General features: G+C 41.1%; 1 protein-coding gene across 1 annotated transcript in view; it reads left to right on the top strand.

Annotated features, from left to right (window-relative positions):
• The window catches only part of LOC118780237 (ERC protein 2), a 259125-nt gene extending 233090 nt beyond the window's left edge, over window positions 1–26035 (top strand). The window contains exon 22 of the mRNA XM_036532645.1: window positions 23017–26035. The gene's annotated coding sequence lies outside the window, so the exon portion shown is untranslated. The remainder of the gene's footprint in view (window positions 1–23016) is intronic.
• Window positions 26036–26418: the final 383 nt, after the last annotated feature.

The raw sequence follows: 26418 nt of genomic DNA on the forward strand, positions 1-26418 counted from the left end.
GTGCCCACATCTGAAATGCTTGTTCTTGCCATTCAGTTCAAGAGCGTGTTGAATTCTGCCTGTTTATCTGCTGCAGCTCGAAAGGATCTGAAGAGAAAGGTCTCTGCTCGAAAAAGAACAAGCGGCCTAATTTAAACTATTAGAGCACTCGTTACAGACATTCTAATTCCAGTCACATGGGAGCCCGTGTACTGTAGCAGCCGCCTGTGAAACATGAAACTATGGGAACAGCTGAATAAATTCAAACACAGTGTGCTCATTCTGCTCTCTGTGTCACAATCTGATAATACAGAAGAGAAACCTACACCGGCCCCTATCCCCTATGTTTTCATTACACTGCCAAGAATCTATACACAAAACCGCACAGTATTTAGATGAATCATTAGAGGCCGCGTAGGCACTGCGCTGAGGGCTGATGGCTTTCACTGGAACGGCTGAGGTGAAACAGACGCGGGGAGAGGGTGGTGGCATCCGGGCTCTGAACCCTCACCGTTACGCTCTCCGGCACTATCAGCCTTCACATTGTGCTAGATCTCAACCTGTCATCTTTAATGTAAACCTTTGTCGTCTGAAGGACAATCAATCCTCAGTCTGACTGATGTCAACGTTTACCCTCAGACGCATGTCAATGACAACCTCAGCTATGTCAATTGGTATATCTCTGTAATAATAATATCATCTTTTGAGAAAATGGATGAGCGATGAGGGCTCTTAAGAACACAGGTGAGCAAGCAACAACATATTTTTTTTACCTCTGGAATGAATGGCAGTGTCCACTGTCCTGAAAATTAGCAAAAGACATTCGCTCTCAGAGCAGGTTTTTTTCACTTACCACTGAAAGAGAACCCTCTCTGATTTTTTTTTTTATGACAGACCAGGTCGAAATGTTCTCTCTACCTTACCATTACGTTCCCCATCAACAAGGAAGTCCCCTTTTGACTCTTGCCTCCCATCAAGTGATTATGCTCTTAGACATACAGAACATAGTCTATCTGATAGGTCACACCATATTATGATCATTTGGTGTGGGGCATGAGAACTAAATTCCCATGTGCCTAGAGTGTGAACCCAGCTGATGAGGACCACTTGACCTGGCCCCCCAATGTGATGTTTTGATAAAGTCTATGTGTGTGTGTGTCATAAAAGGTGATCATGTTTATGTAGGATCTTCCCCCTGGACTGAAGTCTCCCTTGTGGCAAATTAGGGCCTCTTTCTCTCTTCTCTGTCTTCCCCCTTCTCTGTCTGTCTCTCTCTCTGAGTGTGTGTGTGAGACAGAGCAAAAAATGGAATTTGTAAATGCACAGGCTGATATCTGAAAAATAATGGTGGGTCTGAGCACACCAGGGATCAATCTGTCTCAAGAATTTGTCTCTTGCTCTCTCTCTCACTTGCTCTGTCTCATTCCCTCTCGATCTCTCTCGCTCTTTGTCTGTGTCTGCTCGTCTACCTCGTACTACAGCACAGTAACATGCCAGTGTTTATGACCTGACTTAAGTGAAGTAAGATGTTTTATTGAAAAAAGAGGCTAAGAGAACATCTATGCCCAAAAGGCTTATAAAGTGATCCCGCTTTCAGCTTTATGAAAAAAGAGAGATATTTAGTGACTTTAATGATAAAGCCATATTTCTTCAGCCATCACTCAAGTTTATTTGCAGTTTATAGAATAATCAATTACTGAAAGTAGAGGGTTCAGTTGCAACATTCATGTGCATATAAAGTGTGTTTAACATCAACTTACTGCTCAGTCTTCAACACTGTATGTCAAATGTAAACTTTTTACTCAAATGTATGAGAGCTAAAATAAAATCACCTCTGTGGGAGTGTGTTTGTGTATAGATGTGTGAGTGAGTGTGTGTGTGTGTGTGTGTGTGTGTGTGTGTGTGTGAGTGAGTGAGTGAGCGTTTGTGTGTGTGTGAGTGTGTGTGTTTGTGTGTGTGTGTGAGTGTGTGTGTGTGTGTGTGTGTGTGAGTGAGTGAGTGAGTGAGTGAGTGAGTGAGTGAGTGAGTGAGTGAGTGAGTGAGTGAGTGTGTGTGTGTGTGTGTGTGTGTGTGTGTGTGTGTGTGTGTGTGTGTGTGAGAGTGTGTCTGTGTGTGTCTGTGTGTGTGTGTGTGTCTGTGTGTGTGAGAAACCCTGTTTTAGGAGCTGTTGAAGTTTCTGTAAATGAGCTGAAGACATTGTCATCAATCGCAGGTATTTGGAAGTATGCACACTTGCCCTTTAACAAGGCCAGTCACCACCTGCTCTTGGACAGGGCCTATCAGCTGTACCAGTGTTGCTTTTGTGTCTTTTGGTGATTTTTTTGTCTTTTTTGGCGATGGCAGTCTTTGATGTGGCCCTTTCCTGGATTCCTCCAGTATGAAGTCGCTGCAGAGCCAGACTCAATTAAAGAGCCCCGTGTGTAAAGGCTGTTATTACACCTTCCTTTACATTAACGCCTTGCTTACTCGACCAGCAAATGCCTGTCGGACAAGTGATGGCTGAGAACAACTGCTTTAAAATGTTTCCTTTCGTACATCGAGAAGGAAACTGCAAGGTAGGAAAGCTGAAGGAAAGGGAAAAGGAGGCAAACATCTATATGCATTGCCTGTCTTAATGAAAATAGGTACAGACGCCTCTGGAAGAAACAGCTGCCTTTTATGATCCATATTTGAGTGATGGAAGTTACGGATGAGCTGTGTCTTTTGAAAGTTCATTTTTTAAAGTTCATGTTCCTAAATTCCTCCATGGGAATAGTATGGAAGCTATTACATCTAGGTGAGGTTGTTGTGATCTATTCCAAGATTTTTCAACCTTGTTGCTACAACAGTGCATGTGTAGTCATTCGCTGCTGGTGAAGTACGTGTGGGGAATGAGGTAAAATGGGTTTATCCGCTGTTCTGTTGCAGTTTCACCTTCCACTCAGTTTTTCCTAAATATGTGGTGATCAGCCTAATAACTGCAAGAACCCAGGGCTGATTATGTCCTTGATCTTTTAACATGCTCTCCTCTTATTGTATTCCAGAGGTAAGAAAGAAGGGGATTTTCTATAGCGCAAAATATGTAGGTACCAGTCCACAGAAAACACACACCCTGTCTGTGCATACATTGTACCTTCCTAATCAGAAAGAAGGAATGTGGTGTTAAAAAGTGTGGGAACTCTCTTTAAAATGTATGGCATGGGAAAAGAAGAAATTACACCTTACGCCAAAAACCCATTTCCACACCAGCTTTCCCAAGCAGGGTTTGCTTCTCAGAAGAGTTTTTTTTTTTCCTTTCTCTCAACAAAGGCTTCAAATAATATAATCCTTCGAATTTTTTAATGGTTCTAATCTGCTGGCACCTCAGAGGATCTTATTCCACTTTGACGGTTTGCTTGCAGAAAAAACAATCACCTTCCCTGATGATCAATCATGGCATTTTCCTTTTTTTTTTTCTTAAAAACGTCTTGATATATTTCTCAGCACTTCTCAAAGCTGCCAAAGTGGAACTGTGTCTAACTGCCCTAATGCAGACCTAAAATGTTGGGCCTGAGATTGAGGCAATTGTGGGGGTAGGGATTTATATCACTGAAGCACTGTCAGACTTTCATTGCTTGTACGGTTTGTAGCCCGTTTCATTTTTTTTTTTTTTCAAGCTGCCCCGGAATGTTTGGTGCTTAACTCGATACATGATTCACTCAAGCTGCAGCAGATATGCAGTCCAATAAAACCGGGTTTCAGCGATCCGGTGGTGAGTGGTGCGTTGTAATTAACGGTGTGAAACTTTATACATTTAAACTAACTCTTACGACTGAACCAGAGTCCGATCTTAATTTTCTGTGGACTGTGAAACTATGATAAACACTCCATGCTGTTTCAGAAATTTGGGGAGGAGGAAACTATTAATTGACTAATGGATAGGAATGTTTTTTATTTGTGAAGAAGCCCTGTCAGGACTCAGCAGAAAATTAGAAGCAGGATAATTTTTTTCCTCTGCTTTTTTCATCCTGTAGATGGGCAGTAAAGCGTCTCCTCTTACCGGGCCATGCTACTGAGTCCTTCCTGTCCAGCTTCTTATGTCTGCAGACAACAGGGCAGAACATGCACAGTTTAAGCATTGGCTTCCTTTGGGAGAAAACCATATTTTACAACCTGTTAAGTATGGCCTCTAAATGGACCCCTGAGATTTGATTTTAAGAGGTCTGCACTATTTTGACTGTACTAATCATACATAAAATATTTTTGTTTGAACAAGGGACCACTACGGCCTACTCTACACATGTTCATCAATGCTCCTGCATCTCAAATATAGTTATGCCATTTAGGCGTTAATAATCATAATGACAACGCCGTCATTACTCTGTATGCTTAATATTCCAACTCTAACCCTAAAAAGCTTTAACTAAACATTTGCGCATGACCATGGGTGGACAGAATTCTTCATCGCATAAGCCGGCATTATGCTCAGGCCAAAAACATGATTCAGTTGAAAGCCATGGACCATAAAGAGGTTTCATTTGACTTGGGTATTAGGAGCAAATTAATGAAGCAGCTGATTTCAGTTTCACCAAAATGAAATGAGTGGAAAGAGGGGATGAATTGTACCCAGGCTTTAGTTTCAGAACCATCCACTGGCATTGGCAAAAAAGGTTTTCTTTTTTCTTTTGTGTCAGACAGCTCTTCCAAATGCAAATAATCAGATATTTTCCATCGTACTAGAGGCTTATTGTTATTGTTGCCAGATATTTAACTGTGGTAGATACATTGATTCACTTTTACCACTGAAATTTAACTCACTTTTTCCCTGTAATTGTAATTTAATTCACACCATAATTTGAACTTTGAATTGAATGTCTCAGGTACATTGTGCACCTCATTTTATTTCCTGAGTACTACTGATTCTGAAGGCTGCCTGGGGGAATTTTCAGGATATAAATGATGTCAAAATCATTTTCTTGCAGTATGCTGTTGCTCACCGTTTGACAGATAATAAAAAGGAAAAAAAAACATCTAGTAGGTCTCCTGCCCATATGTTGCAATGGTGCAGTAAAGATAAGTAAGTCACATGAAGCAATTCAGGGGAGACGTCTCAATTTGCAGTTATAAATTATAACTCATCTTTAATGTGCAAACTGATTGAGGACATTGGACATTGTATTACTACAGAGAAGGGGGTCAGTGCATATGCAGCTGCTATGCAGAGGAGGAGGATTTATAGATTGCTTTATTTCATTCAAAATATTGCCAAAACACTTCACTTTCTCATAAAGAAGTCCAAACAGAGGGTGCAGCATCAGGCCCGGGAGGGCTCGTACTCAGCAGTCACTATGCACTGATATTAAATATGGCACTTCAGTGTGTTTATACCGTAACCAGAACCATCTTATATATTATAATATCACTTTCAGTTGGGGATTTGACTGTCAGGCACACGCATAAACGTAACAGAGTCCTCTCATAAGAGAGATTTGTACAAATCATCCTGCCATTGAAATGACAGAATAAAAGCCCACCTATTTGGAGAACATAATGAAATAATCTGGACAAAATGCCTCCCACAGTGGAAGTATGGAATTGTGGTTGCCTAGTGGATCAGGTGTGGCACTCTGGTATCCCGCTAAGAGAGCAGCCCTGTGCGGATCCCATCACCTTCCCCACTGATAATATTATGGAATGCTGAAGGATGTTTTCGTAATGGTCTTACTTGAAAAAACAAAACAAAACTCCGGAAGGCAGTGTCAATGCTAGAAGCTGAAACAAAAACAGAGCACGGTGATATATCACGTTTACGTGCTCGTCAGTTCCAGCGTGTTCCTGACTGGCGTTGGGGTTGCGGTCTCATGGTGACACATGTGGGGGGAAAAAAGGAAAACGTTAACAGGTTGCCCACCTTCCCAAATGCTGAGCATGAACGCAGAATGTGATCGTAACACACACAGCAACAACATTATACACGTGATGACGTCTGAGGCCGCCAGTACCGTACACCCAAACCTGTCCTGCGTTTATTAACTAACTGTCATTGGTGACATCACTACTCTCATAGTGGCCCTGATCCTCATCCCTTTCCTGCCGATGTAGGACTGCCGGCCTCAGGGATGTGGCTTCAGGGCAGGCATGCCAGCCTTGTTCAGGTGTGCAGGCCAACCCTGAACCATGATAGGACCCTGCAGGTCTTAGGACCCCCCCCCCAGCCAAAGGGGATATCCTGACACATTTTCTTCTCATTTTCTGGCTATTGCAGGAGAACAGTTTTCTCTCCTGTGTGTGTTTTTTTTCCTGCCTCACCTCAAGTGCGCAGTAATCCCTCAATCCTGTTCTATCGCCCTGTGAACTTCGCTCCCCATCCCTGAGGCATCGAGCCCCATTGTCTGGACCCCTCTCCCTGCTGCCGGACTCATATTAAATTAAGCGTTGTGGCTTAGCAAGGAATGCAAGGACACTTGAAACTGGATTTAAGCGTCATTTCGGTTTTCATTGAATTGTAACCGTATATTGCATTAAAATGCGGGGGCTTTACAAATCCTAACCCCTCCAGCATGAGGGGTTCTGGTGTGTGTTTAGTGTTCAGGGCAGGTTGGGGGGAGGCTTTCTGTCAGCTAAAACATCAAATTGAGTGGTCATTTAGAAAGCAACAGTATTGTTCAATCTGGATCCAATAAAGAGGCTCAAAAAGATTGGCAGATGGCTGAAAACAAGGAATGACATAGGTTTCAGTCTCAGTTCCTTGGACACTGCCAACAGACGTCAAGCACTGGTAAACGTGGGTGAAATCTGTTTCTGTTATGAACACTTAGTTCCATAATAGCGTCTCTTTAATTAAAAAGAAAAAGAAGTCTATTTGGCAAGATCCTACACCGGTTTGATTAAAAACAAAATTAGTGTAATCCAAAGTGACTTAGGGTTTTGTTCCTATTTCAGCTGAAGTCTGGTAAGAGAATCATTTTTTTAGCCATGTGGATTATGATGCAGAGCACAGAGGAGAATTGAGAGCTACTGAAAGTAATTATGAGAGATGTTTTACCTGACCACAGAGCCCAGCGCTTTTGGACTCTGGTGGAATGTTTAGCTTGCGGAGTGCACACAGGACCTGATCCCAGCTGCACCAACTAGTAAGCAATCAGACAGAGGCTCCACAGAAGGACAAGGCTGGTGGCAGGACCCATCACCAGCTGTAGAGGATCAGATAGCTCTTTGTTTTCTCTTTGAACTGAACTGGAACACCTGTGTGTTTGTACAAATGGAGCGTGTGCACAACGGTGGATGAGCTCAAGACAAGGAGTTCCCATCAACCCTCACCCTGAGTCTCCCTTTGAGTCCACTGGCTTTGACTGTGCATTCAGGTGGGAATGGTTTATGAAGAAACCATCATGTTCACATTTTTCCAGAGATGTTTTCGGGGCTGCTGCACTCAGTGACTTTTTGGCCAGTGGATTAGCTAAACACCCGTTGAACAGCCGCATTTACAGAAACATAATTTGTAATCAGTTGCTTTGTTGCGTGTAACATGCCTCCCACTGCCCATTTCCCCTCCCACTTCAATCCAGAAAGGTCATACATGTACATATGCGCACATACAGGCATTCATCCCACAGAATCCCATCCCCTCGCACACACACACACACACACACACACACACACACACACATTCACACTCACACATTCAAACCGCAGAGCTCTCGACATACTCACACATGCACCTATACATACATGCTGACACGCTGTACAGCCTCCCTACTCGCTCTCTCACTCACTAGCACACATACACACACACACACACACACACACACACACGCACACACACTGCCTGCCCCTCTTGCCTGGAGTGCCAGTATTAACATCTCTTTCCTAAATAGGTTACTGCTGCTCAGTGGGGGAGAGCGAGTGTTTCCTGTCATTGGAGCACATGATTTAATTTGGAGTTTGTGGGAGGTTTAAGGTCTTCACATGGGTCATCTTTGATTTCCACGTGTTATAGAAAATGGAAACATATTCTATGTTCCAGACATGTCTTTTTGGAAACCTTTGTCTAATTGTAGGTAAAACTAACTTCATGGCGTAATTTATCTATTTCCTACCAGAGGACATTCCTACCACAGTGTGAGTGTAAAAATGCTGAGAGATCTTCTCAATTTCCCACTAGCTCCCAGCTTCCCACCAGATAAGGTGATCTCTGTGGTCATTTGTACCGAACACAGCTCTTCAAAACTGAAATTCGAACTTACTTTTCAGTTGATCCAAATTCAGATGTCTGTCATGTATGTAAGAGAAAGGTCAGATGAGGTTATTTTTCACATTGGGTTTCTTTTGTGAAATGTCATTCATTGAAGCAGGGCAAAGGTAGGACGCAGTGATGGAAGTGTGCAGTGTGTGCGTGTGTGTGTGATGGCACAGTGAGGGATTATTTGTCCCAATCATGGCTGTGTGTTTGAGCAAAGCGCTGCCTTCTTGTGGGGATGTGAGGGGGTGGAGAGTCGTTCTTCAGCAATGGATTGACCTAGAGATGGGGGTGGGGAATTGGGGGGGGGGGGGGGCTGTGTAGAAATAGATCCCTGCCACAGCCCCCCATCCCTGACCATACTGACCCCAGACCTGATCTCCAAACATGCCGTATTATACAAATGATTGGCCCTTCCTGAAGCCAGCATTTAAAAATAATGACCCAACCATCCGAAAGGCCCAAGGCCATGAACTGGCACTATTATTTGGCATGTGAGGTCAGTGGCAGAGCACCGGAGGCTGTGGGGCTGCGGAGAGCACACAAACTTCTTCCTGTTTCACAATCAGAATGCTCGCCATGGACTCATGCCAGACATGGCCTCTGCGGTCTGGTTGCCAAAGGGCTTTTTGCTTTTCTTTTTTTTTCGGATTCTCTAAACGACTTGCATCATGGATTCCATCACATCATTTGTGCCGAAAAGCTGTCTGTGTTGAAAATGATGTGGCGTTTTGTTGTGCTGCGTGCTTTGCATCAAGTACACTGCCCTGATTACGGGTTGCGTACTGTGTACCTGTCCCTTTCCCTCCCTCCCTCCCTCCCTCTTGCTCTCTCTCCCTCCTTTACCACCTGTATTGTAAAACATGGCTTAGGCTGCTCTGGCAACAGGAATCATCAATTTATGTGTCACATGACTGGCAGGTTTGATGAACCAGGTGTGACTAGAGAAGTAGGAGGAAAGATTTGTGGAAAGGGTGATAGGTTGGGGTGGGCTGAGTGTGTTTTAGTCTGTCTGTGCGTGTGTGTGTGTGTGTGTGTATGCGCATGTGCAGTTAGCTACCTTGTATAAATACTTGACAGTATACTACTGTATTCTTCATGCTATTCAGATGCACAGACAGTTTGATTTTTACATGATCTTCCAAATCTTCAAGTGAGGGACAGCCAAGCTTTGGGTCTTTACTTGTACTCTGTATTTTCTGCGGCACTGTCCATAAATGTGTCTCACAGCAAGAGGTGGAGTAGGTTTGATACATCACAAGCCTGTATTAGTATCTTATTATTAGTGTATCATTTTTGGTCTGTATGTGACATGGAAAGAGCAAGTTGAAAACCAATGCAGATCCATCCGGGAAAATCCCAAGTGAATCTGGAGAGATGGTATCTTTCTCACATAAATCCTAGGGAATTTTCCTGCAGAAAAAGACGTCATCCCACACAGAAGCATTTGTGAATCACAGGCAGTGTTTGTAGTGCAGCAGTGTGCCGGAAGATATTTTCCGAGCACGCGTGGCTAACAGTGAGTATCGGTGGCCCTGCTGGTGTCAAAGTGAAGAGTTTCTAGAAAACCTCTCCAGATTCAAGCTTAAAGGTGAAGCCCTCTACTGTCGTCTTTATCCGTTTTTCCTCAAGAGCAAATTGAGATCGTTTTTCCTCAAGAGCAGATTGAGATCTTAAGTATCAAATTTATTTACTTAACTGGTTCAAATGATACTAAATAGATTTGAGATGAAATGTAAATATGCCTCCCCCATGTACCACCTCCAAACCTTTGAGGCTGTCCTCCAAAGTAAAATTGCTATGGAACAAAAATGGCTAAGAAGCAATATAATCAGCATCTTCATTCAACCTAGACACGCTTATAGAAAGATTTATATAATTTGAAATAGATTTTGCCTTGGTCAGCTGCCATTTTTTCATGCCTTATAAAAATTCTTCCTTTATAGACTTTGAAATACCCGGTGGGACATTCCACAAGAAGGCTGAGACATGTTTTATACCATGCACACAGGCAAGGGTTTGAAAAGCGATATGCAGCAACAAGTGCCAAGAGAAAATCTTGAAAATCCATCAGGAACCGGTCAGCATTGTACATGCAGATTTTCAGAAAGCTGTGATGACATGAGAGTTCAGTCTCATTCAGGCATTCCTTTGGAGACAAATACACCGGTCTTAGATTGCACTGTATTTGCGTCAGGGGGAACGTTGGACACACAGGAACAGCATTTTAGTTTTTGTTCATTGTTTCTGAGAGTAAGGCCCGAACTTCATCCCATTTCATAATTACTCAGGAAAGTATAATTTGTGGAATAGGAAATATAAAATTCCTATATCAGCATGAACCATGCTTTTTTTTCCATTGGACTACCTTGCTGACTGTTTTGATCATATTTACAAGCATAAAGATGCACTCACTGTAAGGTGGAAAATGAATTGGAGGGGATTGAAAGGTCTCATCTTTGGTAAAAGTAAGTAAATATTTTGATCTAAAATGTGTGCTGACTTAGTCCTCATATTTGAATCATTACACACGCCAGTTATCGAGCTGCCTTGGCGGGGGCTGTTTTGTGCTGTCGGTTGCTGTTTTTCTGGTGTGGTTTTATTTTATAGTCATTAAACACTCCGGCATGTTCGCTCCTCCCTTCACAACATTGTTTACACATATTGATAATACTTTTGACATTAATTTATAGCAGCTGCCCTACCCCATGCAAATCATCTGTTTAATTTAACTGTAATATCCCCAAGGTAAGTGCCTGTATGGATTTGTGTTATAATTCAAGGGCTCAGTTATAAGTGGATGCCTGCATTCCCAACACTCACACATACCCCAGCCGAGTTTTTTTCTCCTTTGCTTATTTTCATGATGTAGATTTAGAATCACCTTACATACATGCTGTCAGGGAACATATACCCCCAACATATGATAGTGTTTTTTTCCAGTTTGGATCCAAATGAAAGTTTTCCAAGATTAAAGTTTGACTGCTCAAGGATCTGTGCAGGTAGAGAAAGGGATAAAATCACATCCTCAAAGAGCTGTGCGCCCACATCTGTGGGCCTTATCTCCCCCCACCCACTCCTGCTCCCACTCCCGCTCCCTCTCCCGCTTCTGCTCCTGCTCCTGCTCCTGCTCCTGCCTTAAGGCCCTGCTGACTGGTAGCATGTCATACAGGTACATCATCTTGCAGGTTGTTGGCGTAAGGGCCAGCCTTTTGTACTAGTAATATTTGTTGAACCACTTGACTTATCATGGTATCTGAGCATTTTCATTCCCTTTCCAGATGGGGCAGAGATAGCTCCAGCTCCACGTCTTTTGGGGTTTAGGGCCACCCCCACCCCCCTTCCAACTGGCTTCTGATCACATACCTGCTCAAGAGGCTTTAATGTCGACTCTGGTTTCACCCGTCTTGCTGAGATGATGTAGGACATAGGTGGCGGGGTGTCTTTCTTCCACCGCTGGCTTTCTGCGGGAAGGCCAGAGCAGGATTAAGGAGTGATAAAAGAGAGGAAAGCTAAGGGCTTAAGAAACCACACACTGAGGTCTTTACCTGTGAACACTCTCCTTTGGAATGGGGGTGTTTTAAAAAAGATTATTTAGTTCAGACATGTAGAATATGTTTTTGTTTTTTTTTCATAGATCTTTTTCTGCTTGTCATGCAATGGAAACATTATGGAATACCTGTGGCCTAGACTTTGTTGTGAAGTGAGTGTCTGCTCTGTGGTACAAAGTGTCTTGTTGGCCCACCAGTAGCTGTCAGCAAACTATATATACTCTCTCACAGGACATAATGCCTTATCATATTTTGGCATTTGTGTTAAGGAATGCCCCTGTAAACCTGGTGTTGTTGCACAGTATATTTTTGTGTGCAATCTGGGAAGGAATTGGTTTGGTCTTCCTCTCTGCTTCTTTCTTCTTTGCTCCTTCCCAGAGCCAGTTAAGTACAGGTTTGAGAGTGTACTGGACATGCTAGGCCTGGTCCAGGCCTGGTAGTGAGGCTGGGCCGGGTGGGAGAATCGCCAGGGCTATAATTTCCCCGTTGACACTAATTCTAGAGCCCCTGGTAGGGTGCAGCTGGTTTCCGATGTTGCGTCCACCTCCTCCTCAATAGTAGAGTGGAACCCAGCTCCCCATTCATTCGTCCTACACCCAACCATTCTGCCTGAGAAACATACATATTAAGAGATGGAGCCTAGCATAATGATGACACTCTGTGTGTTTTATTGTTATTGCTCAGAGATGTGAGTTAGAGCCTGCATGAATGTACTAATCTTTCATGAAGAGTCTTCTTGCCCTTGGCATCATTAGTGATAAGTGAATTTTTGACACTGTCTCTTGCCAAAAATGTTTGTTTTTTGCTGTGTGTGCAAATGTCAAAACATGCTGAAATGAGGTAAGGAGTAGACTGCACATTCCACCCCTATCAGTTATTAATTGGCTAACCTACAAGCAATGTCAACCTACCACCATCCAAGAGAAAGTCATTTTTCATCTTCTTAAGAGCTTTTTAACTTGCAAGAGGATAGTGCAAGGAAAGGGGGATTCTTTTTCATCCAAAGTGGTTATATATAAATGGTAGAAGTAATTCTATGGAAATAACTCAATAAATGAAGAGCTTTTTGTAGCTGTAACTTCAGTAGTTTTTTTTAAACTTCAGCAACAGCAGTTTTCTGGCTGTATATTACATTCCTTTTTCTCTCAGAGAGAGAGAGAGATGATCAGCAAAAGCTGAAAAATAAAGATACTCATAGAGGACATGTCTCAACAAGATTTGCTGTACCCTGATAGCATTTTAATTAACTGCAACTCTCTGATTTATGTATGCTCTTTGAATCAATAATTAACTCCCTCTAGTGGTATGTAAATTGAATTTTTATGGTCTTGTCAAGAGACGGTTTTTCTGTTTAGTGCAACAGGAGGCACAGAGCTGTCGTTTCAGCTTGTCAGCCCTTAATATTTTGATTTATTTCTTCATCATTTAAGTGTGAATAGCGTTCGTCTCACAGTAGTTCAGCTGATATATTAGTGCTGTCAATCCATCTTTAAACTAACATTGTCTGGTTTGATATTTCATCCTTTGTTCTATTCCTGAAATCTGGTACCTAAAGGACTACAAGTAAATTTGTCATATCTGCTTTTCTGCTGAGTTTTAGTATTTAAATAGATAATATCATGGGTTACTGTTACCTCCTCCTGTGTCCTGCCTTTCACATGAGATTTCTAACTTTCTCTCCACTTCTGTTTTTTCAGATGAAGGAAATTATGTAATTAGTTGGTGCTGGGTCCTTTTTCTTGGTGTAACAGAAGAGATGGTTCCAATTTATATGCGGCTGTGCTTGATTCGTCCTATCATTAATTGTCCCAATCCTTGAAAAATCTTTTTCAGATTCGTTTAATTGTTAAATAGCAGTTTAGTCTAACATAAAAGGCTTCAAAGGGGGCAGGATTCGGGAGGGACATAATATTAATGGGCACTGCAAGGAAAAACAGCCATTTTCCTCTCTAATTCAAGCAGCCCTTGAGGCCTAGAGGAATAGAAGCCCTTTACTGTTACTCTCAGGATTAGGCAGGTATTGCTTACATAAAAAAGAACTGAAAACAGCTGTAGGGATAATTACCTTGATTCTCAATTACATGCCATGAGGGCCAATATAAAAAATGGAGTTTTGTTTGGGTTAGAGCTGCAGCTCCAACCAGGAGGAAGTTGTAAAAGTCAGGTGAAAAAAAACCCTCTTGAAGCAATTGTTCCAAAGAAGATATGCTCCTTTCATGAAGACCATATTTTAGCTAGGCTTTTAAATGCTGACATTCTTGTGCATTTAGTGTGTGTGTGCATGTGTGTGTATGTGTGTGTATGTGTGTGCGTGTCTGTGTGTGTATGCATGTGTGTGTGTGTGTGTGCGTGTGTGTTATACCAAAGCAGTGCAAGTAATTAGAGTTCTAATCTAAAGAGAGACCCAGAGAGCTCTGAAAGTGGTTTAATGTTAATGTTCCATAAGACGTTCAAAGAATCCTGTTGATAGTTTTTGGTGGTTGCCAAGACTTCATGTTGAGTAAGTGTTTATATGTGTTAACTGCAGCTGACCTCAAAGTTAGTGATATTTTTTGCAGCAACACCATCCAAAAAGTATCAACAGGATTAAAACAATGTTTTAAGCTGTGAAGCACTTCACTGGCATTGCAAATTATGGCAGATTCAATGATGAGGAAGCAACACCATAATCCATTTTGCGGCTTCATTCAGAGGACATTACAAGCTGCAGAAAGGTAGCCACATTTCTGTAATGATTCTTCTCTGCCAAAAACAATCTGTCACTGTCCTCACTGAGGAATATTGGAGGTTTCCTGGATATCTCTGAAACAGGCTGTGGTGGGGCACAGGCTCAGTGCCTCTCTTGATCCCCATGTGCCTTACTCCATTCCATATTATTTCTCACAAGCCAAATAGTGAGCCATCCGCTCCCTTCGCCTCCTCTCTCTGCGCCCCTGTCTCTGTGCTGTCTGAATAGCGGAAGTGCAGAGTACTCTTTGCGAAGCTGATGGACGGGCCCCGCGGAGTGCTCTGTCGGACAGGAAGATGGACGCAGAGGGGTCAGTCCGGCTGCCCCGGACCGGTAATGAGGATCAGCCAGCGCGCAGGCACACAGCACGGCATGGACTTGGGATTCTGGGAAAACGCTGCGGAGCACGCTGTTCGGAGGATGAACACACTAATTAGCAGGAATGCGAGGCGATGAACGGCCCGGCCGGGTGCCGGCTCTGTACGCCCGGTGACCCTGAGACACAGTGCCTGTGTCTGGGGTGGGGTGAGAGGCCATGTGCTATGCTGTGCTTCAACTCAGCCTTGCGCTGTTCCATTCATATACTTCTATTCATAGCAAGGAAAGCTTATAAGGAAGGTGCATGGCCACAATGGGTATATACCTCTCCAGCAAATCACAGCATAGCTCTCTTGCAGCCCTCAGGCCCTAGACACTGTGATGCAGTGTGGTATTTTTAAAAGTAAATAAATAGGCATCATCGGGGGGCCATGCGACCTGTTTGGACAGAGAATGGCACTTGACTCTGAACATTGCCCACTGTGATTGCATCTGCCTCTCAGCATGGCTGCACTGTTCCCTTTGAAGGCTGTTTACCCTGCACGCTGTGTTTGACTATCTCCGGGTAGCAGCTGCGTTCAGAGACACAAGCAGAGCAGTGGGGGTGTGAGTTTGATACAGGGCCCAGCATTCAAAGACTTGACACTGCAACTATATCCCATTTTATGAGTTTTTATTTTTTATGTTGTTATTATTATTATTATTATTATTATTTTCACCAGTACTATCTCATGACCAGAGGAACTGTCTTCCCCAATAGTGAATCTGATGAACAAACAACTCTCAGCTTTCAAAAAAGTGCCAGCATAACTAGATACCACAGTTCAAATGGCCAGAATAGGACAGCAAAGCAGTTAGACTTGCTAGGATGTCATCCTCTGTTGAGGAATTTTTGTCATAGCCCCCATAGAGAGCAGCCATTATGTAGGCACTGAGGTGTAGCAACCTACTTTGATCCACAGTTTGCCGAATGTGTCATCTTCATTGTTTTAACAGTAGCTTTGTTAGCATGTTTCTGTTTGTATACTTTCATGGTATATGTTCCATTTAACAGACAAAAATAAGAATGCTGATGTGTCCATCACAGAATAAGTGTGACATTTAAACTTGGTTTCATCACCATAGTTCTAAAAAGCAGCTCACATTTTTTATTTTATTTGCAGCCAATAGAAGGATGTTATAAATGTGTCAATGTGTCATATTTAGCTTAAGGTCATTATTCACAGATACCTCATGTGCACAACAAAAGATATCTAATGAATGAGAAACTATGTGCGGTGTATCTACTTTTCTTGCTTTAATTATATTTTGGGACCTCTTCCTTGGAAAATTATTCTTAAATATTCTTACAGCATAACAAGAATCAGCTGTGACTTCTTTCTTTCATTCTCAGCATTTTTACTGAACATATCCACACTCCTTCCAACAAAATGGCTTATTTTTCATGTCTCTCATTGGTAGAGTAGGGGAAACTGTGTACCGGTAATTGAATTTAGTGATTTAGAGGAAAAAAAAAACAGACAAGAGTTACAGTATAATTGCTAGTGAAAGAACGAAGTTCAACAAAAAAAATACATAGGTGGTCTCAAAACTCTTCAAGGATCCTTTTTACAAGCAGTTTACATTACTACCACTTAAATGTAAAAAAATGAACAGACTGCTTTACTTAAATCCAGCATGCATTTCATAGATATTCAATACCCAGAGACTGAGTTTGGGATTTCGCATGCAGATGATCTGGGTTGGCATTTGCTAGAAGTGCCTCGAGGTAATGTTTACATTTGTGTCTGCGTTTCCAGATAGGGTTCTTTCTGTTTTTTTTTTATTATTTTTTTCCCTCTGGCTTGTAGTTGTGCATTTGACTGCTTTGTGCTGTTGCAGGTCCTTCTTTGGGGTGACCTAATCACAGAGCAATGTCCAAGCAGTGTCTAACACAAAGAGGCCTCAAATACCCATCCTTCATAAGGCATTGTCATCACTGGGCCTGCTTAGGAATCATCATGATTTAACGATTGCTGCTAGCCACCACCCTCATCTAGTTTCACCTGGCCCACACCATCTACTAGGCTTTTTACCTGGTCACCCCAGGCCTCACCAGCACCAGCTGCCAGGGCTCTCTGCAGATCCAGCCTGTGCTCTGTAGCAAAGCCTGTGTCTCCAAGCCTTCTCCCCTAACCCTAGTGCACATATAGTTCCACAAGCCTCCACAGCAGGGGTCTTTTGAATGCCACAGTCCAGCCACTCGCCGGAGCAAACGGAGCGTAACTACTTCCTAATAAGACGCCTGCTATTTGATTGCAGACTTGACACGGACAATATGCAGATGTTTAACCTTTTTGTTACCAAATCCTCCCCCCTGTGAAGTTGCCCTCCTTTGTTTTTTTCTGTTTGAGCAGTAATTTATGTTGCCCCATAAACTGGGGCTATGGTGGTGGTGTAAAGGGGGGTTGGAGAGGAGGGCTGTCGTCTCTGAGCGGTCTTTGTTTTCAGTTCAGTCAGCTTTTGGGCAGACCAAACCCACCATGTGGATGACAACTTCCTCTAGGCTTCCTCAGGCCAATGCTGCCTGTTTCATAGACTTAACTTACACTATGTTGGCAAAAAATGGTTGTTAAAGAGACCAGAGGGTTTTCCTCTGAAAACAAAAAACCTATTAATAAGCATATTAGTAAACTAAAACATGTTAATAAGCTTTGTTTTGAATAGCAGGAAAAGTTTTGTGATGCCATTCAGTTGGTTTGTCCTTAATTTTCTTGGTTTCAATTTTCAAATGCTCACTGACTTTCCATCTTATTAATGTCTAGCTCCAATTTGTTATCTAATCATCCTAGTAATGTATAGCATTGCAAAGAACAATCCACGGTGCCCTTGAATGGAACCTCAGTATATCCACTTTCAACTGAATATGAAATGTCTAATCAAGTAAATGAGATGTGCTTTCAAGTAATAGTAATAGTTGTTACTAGGAATATTATAAGTGAGCATTGCACTGGGCTTTAGTTTTTGTAGAAATTTTGCTAACTACCATTCTGCAATTTTTAAAAACTCCTCTCTGGGGGCTCTGTATATTGTTATAAAACAGTGTACATTTGGTAAGGAGCACACCTTACCATTAACTATGAATGAGAATGTGCATGAAGATCTTTGGAAGCCAATAGTGCTCTGGAAATGGATTGAAATGTGACTGTTGGAGGGTTTTAGGGATGTGAAATCTTGCTAGTCCAATGGTGTAGTGTAGCACCCCACACTGAACTAAAATCTTATTTCCACCCCCTGTTTGTAGTACCCACTTGCGTGAATTAACACAGACATTTTAGTCTCGGAATTGCATATCAGGAGAGGATGTCTGCCAATAGCCAACAAAACCATGTGGAAATTGCCACTATTCAGAATGGGGAAACTTGTCCACAGTATGTGTGTTATCTGTTTATGTCAAGGTCTTGGATTGCTTTAGGGAGCTTAGGGCAGTGAAGGGGTTAAATTTGCTCCATTACTGAGTTTGAGCTTCCCGGCTACACTTACATCTGGACCATGGAGACACAGGCACGTACAGCGGGTCATTAGAGATCTCCCACTCATAATCTTCTAACAACATGTCAAATTAACGACTAAGCATAAGAACAAACAGAATTCTGTCTCAATTTACAAAAAAAAAAAAACATGACTTACATTGTAGTGTGTTAAATCTCTCTCTGATCATTTTCTCACTGGTTGCACTCTGAACCCTTGGCATAAGAAGGAGCAGTATATCAGTACCTGTCACCACCATCACTGCTGTTCCACGTTTGTTCAATGCTTGCTCCAATCCAAGTCACACGTCTTTTAACTTGTTTAACAATTTAACCTTGGGAACTGTGAGTTGACTTCTAGACCTATATGCGCTGACTTTTTGCTTTCACATGTATGTGATATGCAGTTTTAACACTAAAATTGTTTCAGTGTAAACAAATCATTATAAAAAGATTTGAGAAGATGGATAAGATAAAGCTGAATTCATTTTAAATTTGGATGTGTATGGACTTTGCTTGTTAGTAGCATTGTCTTGTGGTGTCTTGATAATGAATGTGTATGTTGTTGTTGCATTCTTAACATATAGCATGGAGGCTGCTGTGGCAAATGTGTCAAAACACATTTCGCTCTCTGTTGCTGTTGCATTTTAAGGTATTTTGTGCATCATGCATCATGAGATTTCAGGTGAGCCCAGGCTCAACAGCTAAGAAAACTTAGGAAGGGGATACAATAGCGGTCACATATGTACTGTGCTGTAAAAATCATTTGAGAAAATGAAAAACTCTTGTCTCTAGAGGTCTTTGAAAGACATGCCAGCCGCTGTAGACTTCATTGACATTGCAAACAGGAAGTGATGTACAAGACCACATCTGGATGGTATTGGTAAACTCACTAACATTCCACCAGAATGTTAGAAGACATTGTGTTCTACTTGATAGGCTTTGTAGCAGACAATTTCATTAGAATGCTAACTGCTAACCTTCCCCATATTTGGAGTGGCTATATCAAGGTGCTCTTCATACATTCTGTACCCACACTTACAAAAGACAAAAGACAGCTATACAAACATTACTGGAAAGCAAAGAACCAATATGGGTTTTTTTTCAGTTTTAGTCAATTCCCAATTTAAGCAGGATAGTTATGTTATGAGTGTTGTCCACTGTGTTATTTTTGTTAAGCTCTTTGTTATTTCTTGAGCTCAAAAATCATTTAAGTACTGTTGGTAACCTGAGAAAATCCCACCACTACATTTTTGTGTGTGTGCCTGTATGTAACAAATGATGCCACTTGGTTTAATTACTTTTCATGTTTATTTATGTACATAATAGATTACTCTAGCGGTCTGACCCAGTACTGAAGTTGAGAGGTATACAGACAGGAAGACAGCCAATGAGCTCTGTCGAATTCCATGAGTTTTCTCCAGGCAAAGCATAAACAACGTTTCATTTGTCCTCTTCTCCGTCGTCTTAAAACGTCTCTGATTTTAAATCATCAACAACTTTGTGGTTATTTTGAAAGCAATGTGCACAGCCATGGGGGCGCCAGGCGATGTAGAGCATACATCATTGTTTTTTAAACACAACCTTCAGGAAAACTTTTGACTTTGTTGGTAACCACTTCATAGCCAAAAATGAACACATTCCGATAGAATTTGCAACAAATGAGCACTTAATGTTTGCATTAATGCCAAACACGTTTAACAAATTTTTAACAAGGAGTGCTGGCACGGTGCCAAACTGCTAGAGGGACATAGCAGAAATGCCATAAACTTAAACAAGCTTAAAAAAAACTTTATATCATTCATCCATTATAGACAGAGTGCTTTTTGTGATTTTTTTCTGTATAATACCTGTTCATAAGTTACAAGTAGTTATTGAAGGAACCTTTTCTAGACCCTACCGCCTGGTCATAGGATGGTGTGGTCGCTTTAACGCCAAGCAGTTCAGTCTGTGTATGCGGTCATATTTGCTCTGTTTTTAAATGTGCTAATATGTGTTTGTTTCATTTTCTGAATGATTTCTAAATGCTGGGAATCTTGGGGCCAGTACCTGAAAATTCCTTGAAGAATCCACAGGCTGAAAATGTGTGTAGTTACAGAACAGTTTTTATGTCTATGCCATCACCGTGTTTGCTGGTATATGTGCCATGACAAGAGCCTGGAGGAATGAACCAGTTTTCACCCAGTGTCAGGTTATGCTTTCTAATTATCCATTAAAAGAGAGCACCACAGGGACAGCTATAAGCAAAGGAAAAGACTAATATGTTTTGAACAATATTTGTGAGTTATTGCCCCTGTTGTAACTTAATCACATCGCCAAAATGAAATAATTAAGCACGTCAAGAGCCCGTCTTTGATCTCAGCGACAATAAACCAACCTCTAGGGAAGAGACTTTGGGGATCAGTGGGGCAGGTTTCTCAAGAGACGACAAGTTTGCGATCCAAACACGTTGTTGTGGAATTTAAGGAGCAGTCTGCTGCCTGCTGGTATTTTCAAACTCAATACCACAGCTCGGCTGGAAACCCATTTCCGAGTGATAAAAAATCTATTCTGTTCCTCTTTTCTCTGGGATTTAGCTAATTACCCCATCAGCAATACAGGTGCCATGTGCAGCAGGTTAGGAAAGGGCATTTCTGGTCTTTTTTGAACTGGGTATCTGTTGTGGGTATCTTGGGTACATGCCTTAAACATTTGGTGAACACATGGACCCCAGTTCAGTCTACCTCAGATGTCAGGAGTAGCATAAATTTTTACTGCTGTTACAAAGCAGGGATGCAGTTGCCCTGCTCTGCTCACCAAGGTGCTTGTTTTCCATGATTTGCTGTCTAATGAGGACCATTGAGTGCCTGGTGAGGAAATATGAAGGATGGTTTTGGCTGTTTGAAAGGCTGTTTGGCCACACCAGAGAGAGTGGCGTTTCTACACCCTGGTTCATTCATGTGGCTGTCCACACCCATCAAAAATCCAGTGGTCATGTGGCTGTCGTCACTGCTTGTTGTTATAAAAGGGTATAGATTAGACAAAAGTATCTCAACAGTTTTATCTAAGATCGAAGGGAACCAGTGAAACTCAGTAATTCACTGTATTGAAATATTGATCAAATATTTACATGGAAGTCATACATTTTTTAGATAATTTATGGTTGTTGTCTGAGGCAGTTTAAAAAATGGAGAAAGTGTTCATGCTGGGCGTAGTAATAATTTCATTAATAATGAAACTGAAGGTACGGTCAAGTATTAATACCATATTTGTCTTTCCAAGATGCACCATGATTTAAAAGAAAATAATTTAACAAAAAAATATATATTTCTTTGTGAAATCTTTGTGAAATTCCCATTTCATATTTACTCTTATGAAGTAAACAAATGTAAATGAATCAGAAACAATACTTCTTTGAATGTCAGGATATGGTAATTACCAGGACCAGTATTATTATGAAACAAAATATCAGTATTCTATAAAATATAACAATGTTTCAGTGCATATACATTTCCTATTAATAAACCAAACAGAATTCAATAAAATAAAACTTTTCTGTGTGTACACATATAACTAATAAAAAATATCCTGATTACATAAAATACAAATTATTGAGTACATATGATTGTTAATAAACAAAACTTTTTTTTTTCTGTGCATAGATGCTTACCATTACCAAACAAACTTGCTTGAGTTTGCAGTGAAGACTGACAATCTTAAAAAAAAAACAATAAATGTGAAAAGAATATACTAGCAGCAGCTTGACTCACTAAAATATCACTGTATGGGTGTATATAGTAGTGCTGAGGAGCATGGGTAATTGTAGGGTGCATTTCAGAGCAAAAAAAAATGCATTGTTTACCACTTCATATACCACTATGTCAGTTCCACTTGTATTACATTTAATACGTTAACTAAACTATTAAAAAGTCACAAACATGTGATATGTAATCTTGCATCAGATGAGACATTCATTAGTGACCATTTTAAACTTTTCCAAGCTTTTCATTGAATATCATCACACAAATGGGCATTTAGTACCACAATAGATGCTCACCTGGATTGATCTAGCACACCCAAGCCATCAAACTTCACACATACAGTATGTGAAAATTCTTGCAGATACATACTGTATGGTACCTTAATATGTAATGATATAATGATATATATAATGATGTAATAAATCTATATGTCAATGACCTTGACATAAGATTAATTACAGTCTGATAGAATATTAAGTTAGTCTAATTCTCCTTATGTCTAGTGGCACAGACCTAGACTCTCTCCAGTTGGATCTGTATTTTGCAATTTGCCACGCTTGTTTTGCCTTGTGTCCTTTTGATATCTATGATATTCTGCCTGCTGGTCAGTTTATTGTTGTTTTTTAAGCTGCAGCAGGTTTCCCAGAGGTGTGGAAATGGAATGACTTACTTCATATCAGACTTCACATGATAGCCCTCCATCCTACTGAAGAACAGATTTAATTTTGCATCAGTGTCATCTGATGACTTTTAAGAGACTTTAAGAGGGCATCACTGCGGTTCCACTGTTGCTAACCATATATGCTGCTACTGCTGTACTGCTGCCTTTGACTAATGTTTACACCAAGGAGGCTTCTGCTGTCCCAGTTTCTCTACAGGATGATAACAAAATGCACCTTGTTAAGTAGGACAGATATGAATCTGCTGTGTACAGTGGTACCAGTATATGCTGCAGTGTATAGCCTCATGTTTTCGTGTATCTGTGTCTCCACAGGTGATGGAGGGGTAGGGAAGCTTTGGGAAGCAGGGGCAGTGCCCTACAGCTCTGCATAGACTCCCTTCAACAGCTCACTCGCAGGCGACCACCCCAAGTCTTTGGAGCAGGTCGTACGAAGTCTGGAGGAAGAGCCCCATCCCACATGATCAGGAACGCCACCTGCCCTTGTCCTATGTGTGAGCCCACGACTCAGTGCAGCAAAACAGCCACGTTTCCCTCACTAGTGTAGTTCTGGGGTAGCCCATTTTATCCCCACCCCTCCCTGGGTGACAATGAGATACTTGCCCTCCCATAGATGTTTCTAAAAAGTGCCATACACACCGTTTCTGATTGGTTTGTATTTGCTTTTGTGCTATTACATATAGCCAGCGTACCAGTGGAGGGTTTGTTTTTACCCTTGTGCTTGGCTTGTGTTCTGCATTGTAGTGGCCGACACACCTGGGACAGGGGCAGGCTGTGTGTTTCAACAAGCAGGCAGGCTTCTAGACCTCCAGCTTTGTTGAAAGGCATCTCAGAGATCTTGGTTTTCTCTGTAATGTCGCATGCCTTAGTGGAAACGGGCAGGAGCCTCACTCTGTCCCTCACTTTGCCTCATGTTACCTCACCCACGCCATCCAGTTATCCAGAATCAGAAGCAGTTTCTAACCCAGTCTATGCACACTTTGTAGTTATTGCCAGCTCTTTTTTCTTAATCTTCAGATTTTTTTTATTTGCATACCTTACCTGTCCAAACACTCACATCTCTGTTCCGATCAAACACCCTGATTTTAACGTTGTAGGTGCAATTTATTTCTTAAGAGCACGCACTGATCAGGTGTTCCCCTCGGCCTCTTGGACCCCTCAAGATTTCTTCAGCTGATTCAGGGTTCCGTTATCATGGTGCTGCTTAGAATATGGAAGGCTTTTGGGAGCAGGCTCATTAAAAAGAAGCCATAGTTTAACAGCATCATCACAAAGAAGATAAGCATGTAAGCATATTCACAGCGCATTTGTATTAAAATTTAGCTGAAGATAAATGTGATGTTTATTTAGCTGTGATGTTTTAAGCACAGAATGGCCTGCTCTTGTTTCTATGAGGCATTATCTTACAGTGCTTATGCTCTCAGTCAAACAAAGGAAATTACAATAAGGAGAGCTAGGACTACCCATTTGGATCCCTGAGCTAGCCTCTTTCCATTGTCCTGTTGGCTTTCCACAGCAGATTTTGTCCGTTTTTGACTCTGGTCAAGATGGAAACAATGTTCACCAGTTTCTGAATGCCAAACCAATCAAAACTGAGCATCTCGGTTTAAGTGACTCCTATTGTCCCTCTGAACAAGGTGGCATGTGCCTCTGAAACTCTGTATATGTCTATATCTGGTCAGATATACATATGTATGAACATAAAGATAAAAGTGTCTTTGTTTTGTTTGTGTTTTTGGTTTTTCAAACTTGCCCAGGAAAAAAAAGAAAAAAAAACACAAGTGTTGAAAAATGCATCTACTGTCTGAATAGAATTTACCCTCTGAAAGTAAGCAAATGAAATAATAAATGAGTGAATGAAATGGCTGATATAACTTATTGACATATCTTTGCACACGCCAGTGCAAACGAATGGTCTTTAAAGGGTGTGACTAAGATTATTTTTGGAGAAAAAAATGAAAGATCTAATGTACATTCTTTAAGCATTAAGCATTTGGTGAACTGAAAGATCGTTTGCATTGTGAGGATTTCGCTCTATCTTTGAAAGCTTGCTGCGTCTTGTCATTTTGTTGATTTGAACCTCCAGAGCATGCGTTGGGCTCCAGTTTGAGCCATTGTGTTTACAGGGCAGGCTGTGGTGGGCAGAGATGTTTGCGGCATTCGTGCCTGAGCCCAGCCCTTTCGCTGAGAGAATCCAGTCAAAACTGCTTTGCTTCCTCTTCCTGTGTGCTAAGGATCACTTTGCCACGGCACCATGGGAGATTTGCATTTTCATTACACTGAGGTGAGACCACAGATTAAAACTTCAATAAAGAAAAAAACATGTATCTAGGTCGTGTTGAGATTATTTAGCACAGCAGACAACAATTGCACTTGTGAATAAGGACGACTATTAACATCTATGAAGTGGACATTCAGAAGGATCCATACCTTATGCATTGCCTACTTTTTAATCTGGTCATTGTTGTCATCCTCATCATTGTTAAAAATCTAAATGCAGTGATGAAGTCATGGCTGACTGTGGGGACTGATTGTATAACAGAAAATGTATCTTCTCAAGGCACGGATTGTTATTACACATTGAATGTGGTTAGGATTTCTGTTATAGCTGTGGTTCATGTACAGATTAATGAATGTCTGTTTTAGGTCTAAATTAATGTGTGTCCTCTCTTCCCTGAAAGATATTTATATGTAATGTACTCACTGGGACGTCCTGAAATTTTCAAAAGGTATACATTACATGGTTTGAATCAAGGTGTTTTGTATTTTAAAGATTGAGAGTGTTAATGATTTTAAGTGAATGCTAAAAATCATGAGAGAACGTTAGTACGTCAACCTTAAAAAATAGGCAATGCTGGCAATGGAGCCTAAAAACATTCACTTCACTTTCATGTTTCAGGGGATAATATTTAGAGTCCTCTATTATCAGGTCCTTAACGTTACTACTGAATACTTGAAGTAGGGTTCTCCTACCTATGAAAAGCTAATACATAGTAGAAAACGTAAAAATACAAAGCAATGTGCAGATGCAAGTTCCTTTCATGTAACGTGCCAATTTTGAACATTGTTTATAAGGGGTAGAAATCATTTTTCTTTGGAGCATGAGAGCTGAGTCGATGGATTAAAACTATTACTGGGATTCACAAAAACAGACTTCCAGAAAGGGGGAAGGTATATGAATTTCAGAAACATTCTTTTTGGTATTCCAAAATGCAAAACTCCAGGTTAAATGAACACTGTGACACATGGAAACATTTGAGTTAAACAACTACTGAAGATTCAGTTCTTACATTTGTCTTATTTTATAATCCTTTTTCTTTTTTTTTTAAATTCACACAGCTATTGGTCAGTTTTTTTCTATATTTTAAACAGACTGAATATATTATTCACTTTTGGATTGTACTGTTTATGTGCGTGATCTTTGCTGTACAAAAATTAGATTTATTTGTTTATTTGTTTGATTCTTTATTTATTTGTTTAATTATGTATTTATGTATTTATTTATTTATTTATTTAATGCACTTAGTGAATCCAGTAGGCACGCCACAACTCTCAAAGTGACCTTCACTGAGAAAGTGGGGTCATTATTTTTTATGCATTGTGTTTTCTGGTACAGGCCTTGATCATGCTGACAGGACGTACATCAGCGATGTCATTGTGTGGCGTGGTGTTTGGATGTGATGTGCTGCAATATTGGGTCTGCTCTTTCCTGGTGTT

This window comes from Megalops cyprinoides, chromosome 7, assembly GCF_013368585.1.
Source record: "Megalops cyprinoides isolate fMegCyp1 chromosome 7, fMegCyp1.pri, whole genome shotgun sequence".
In the NCBI taxonomy this organism is placed as follows: domain Eukaryota; kingdom Metazoa; phylum Chordata; class Actinopteri; order Elopiformes; family Megalopidae; genus Megalops; species Megalops cyprinoides.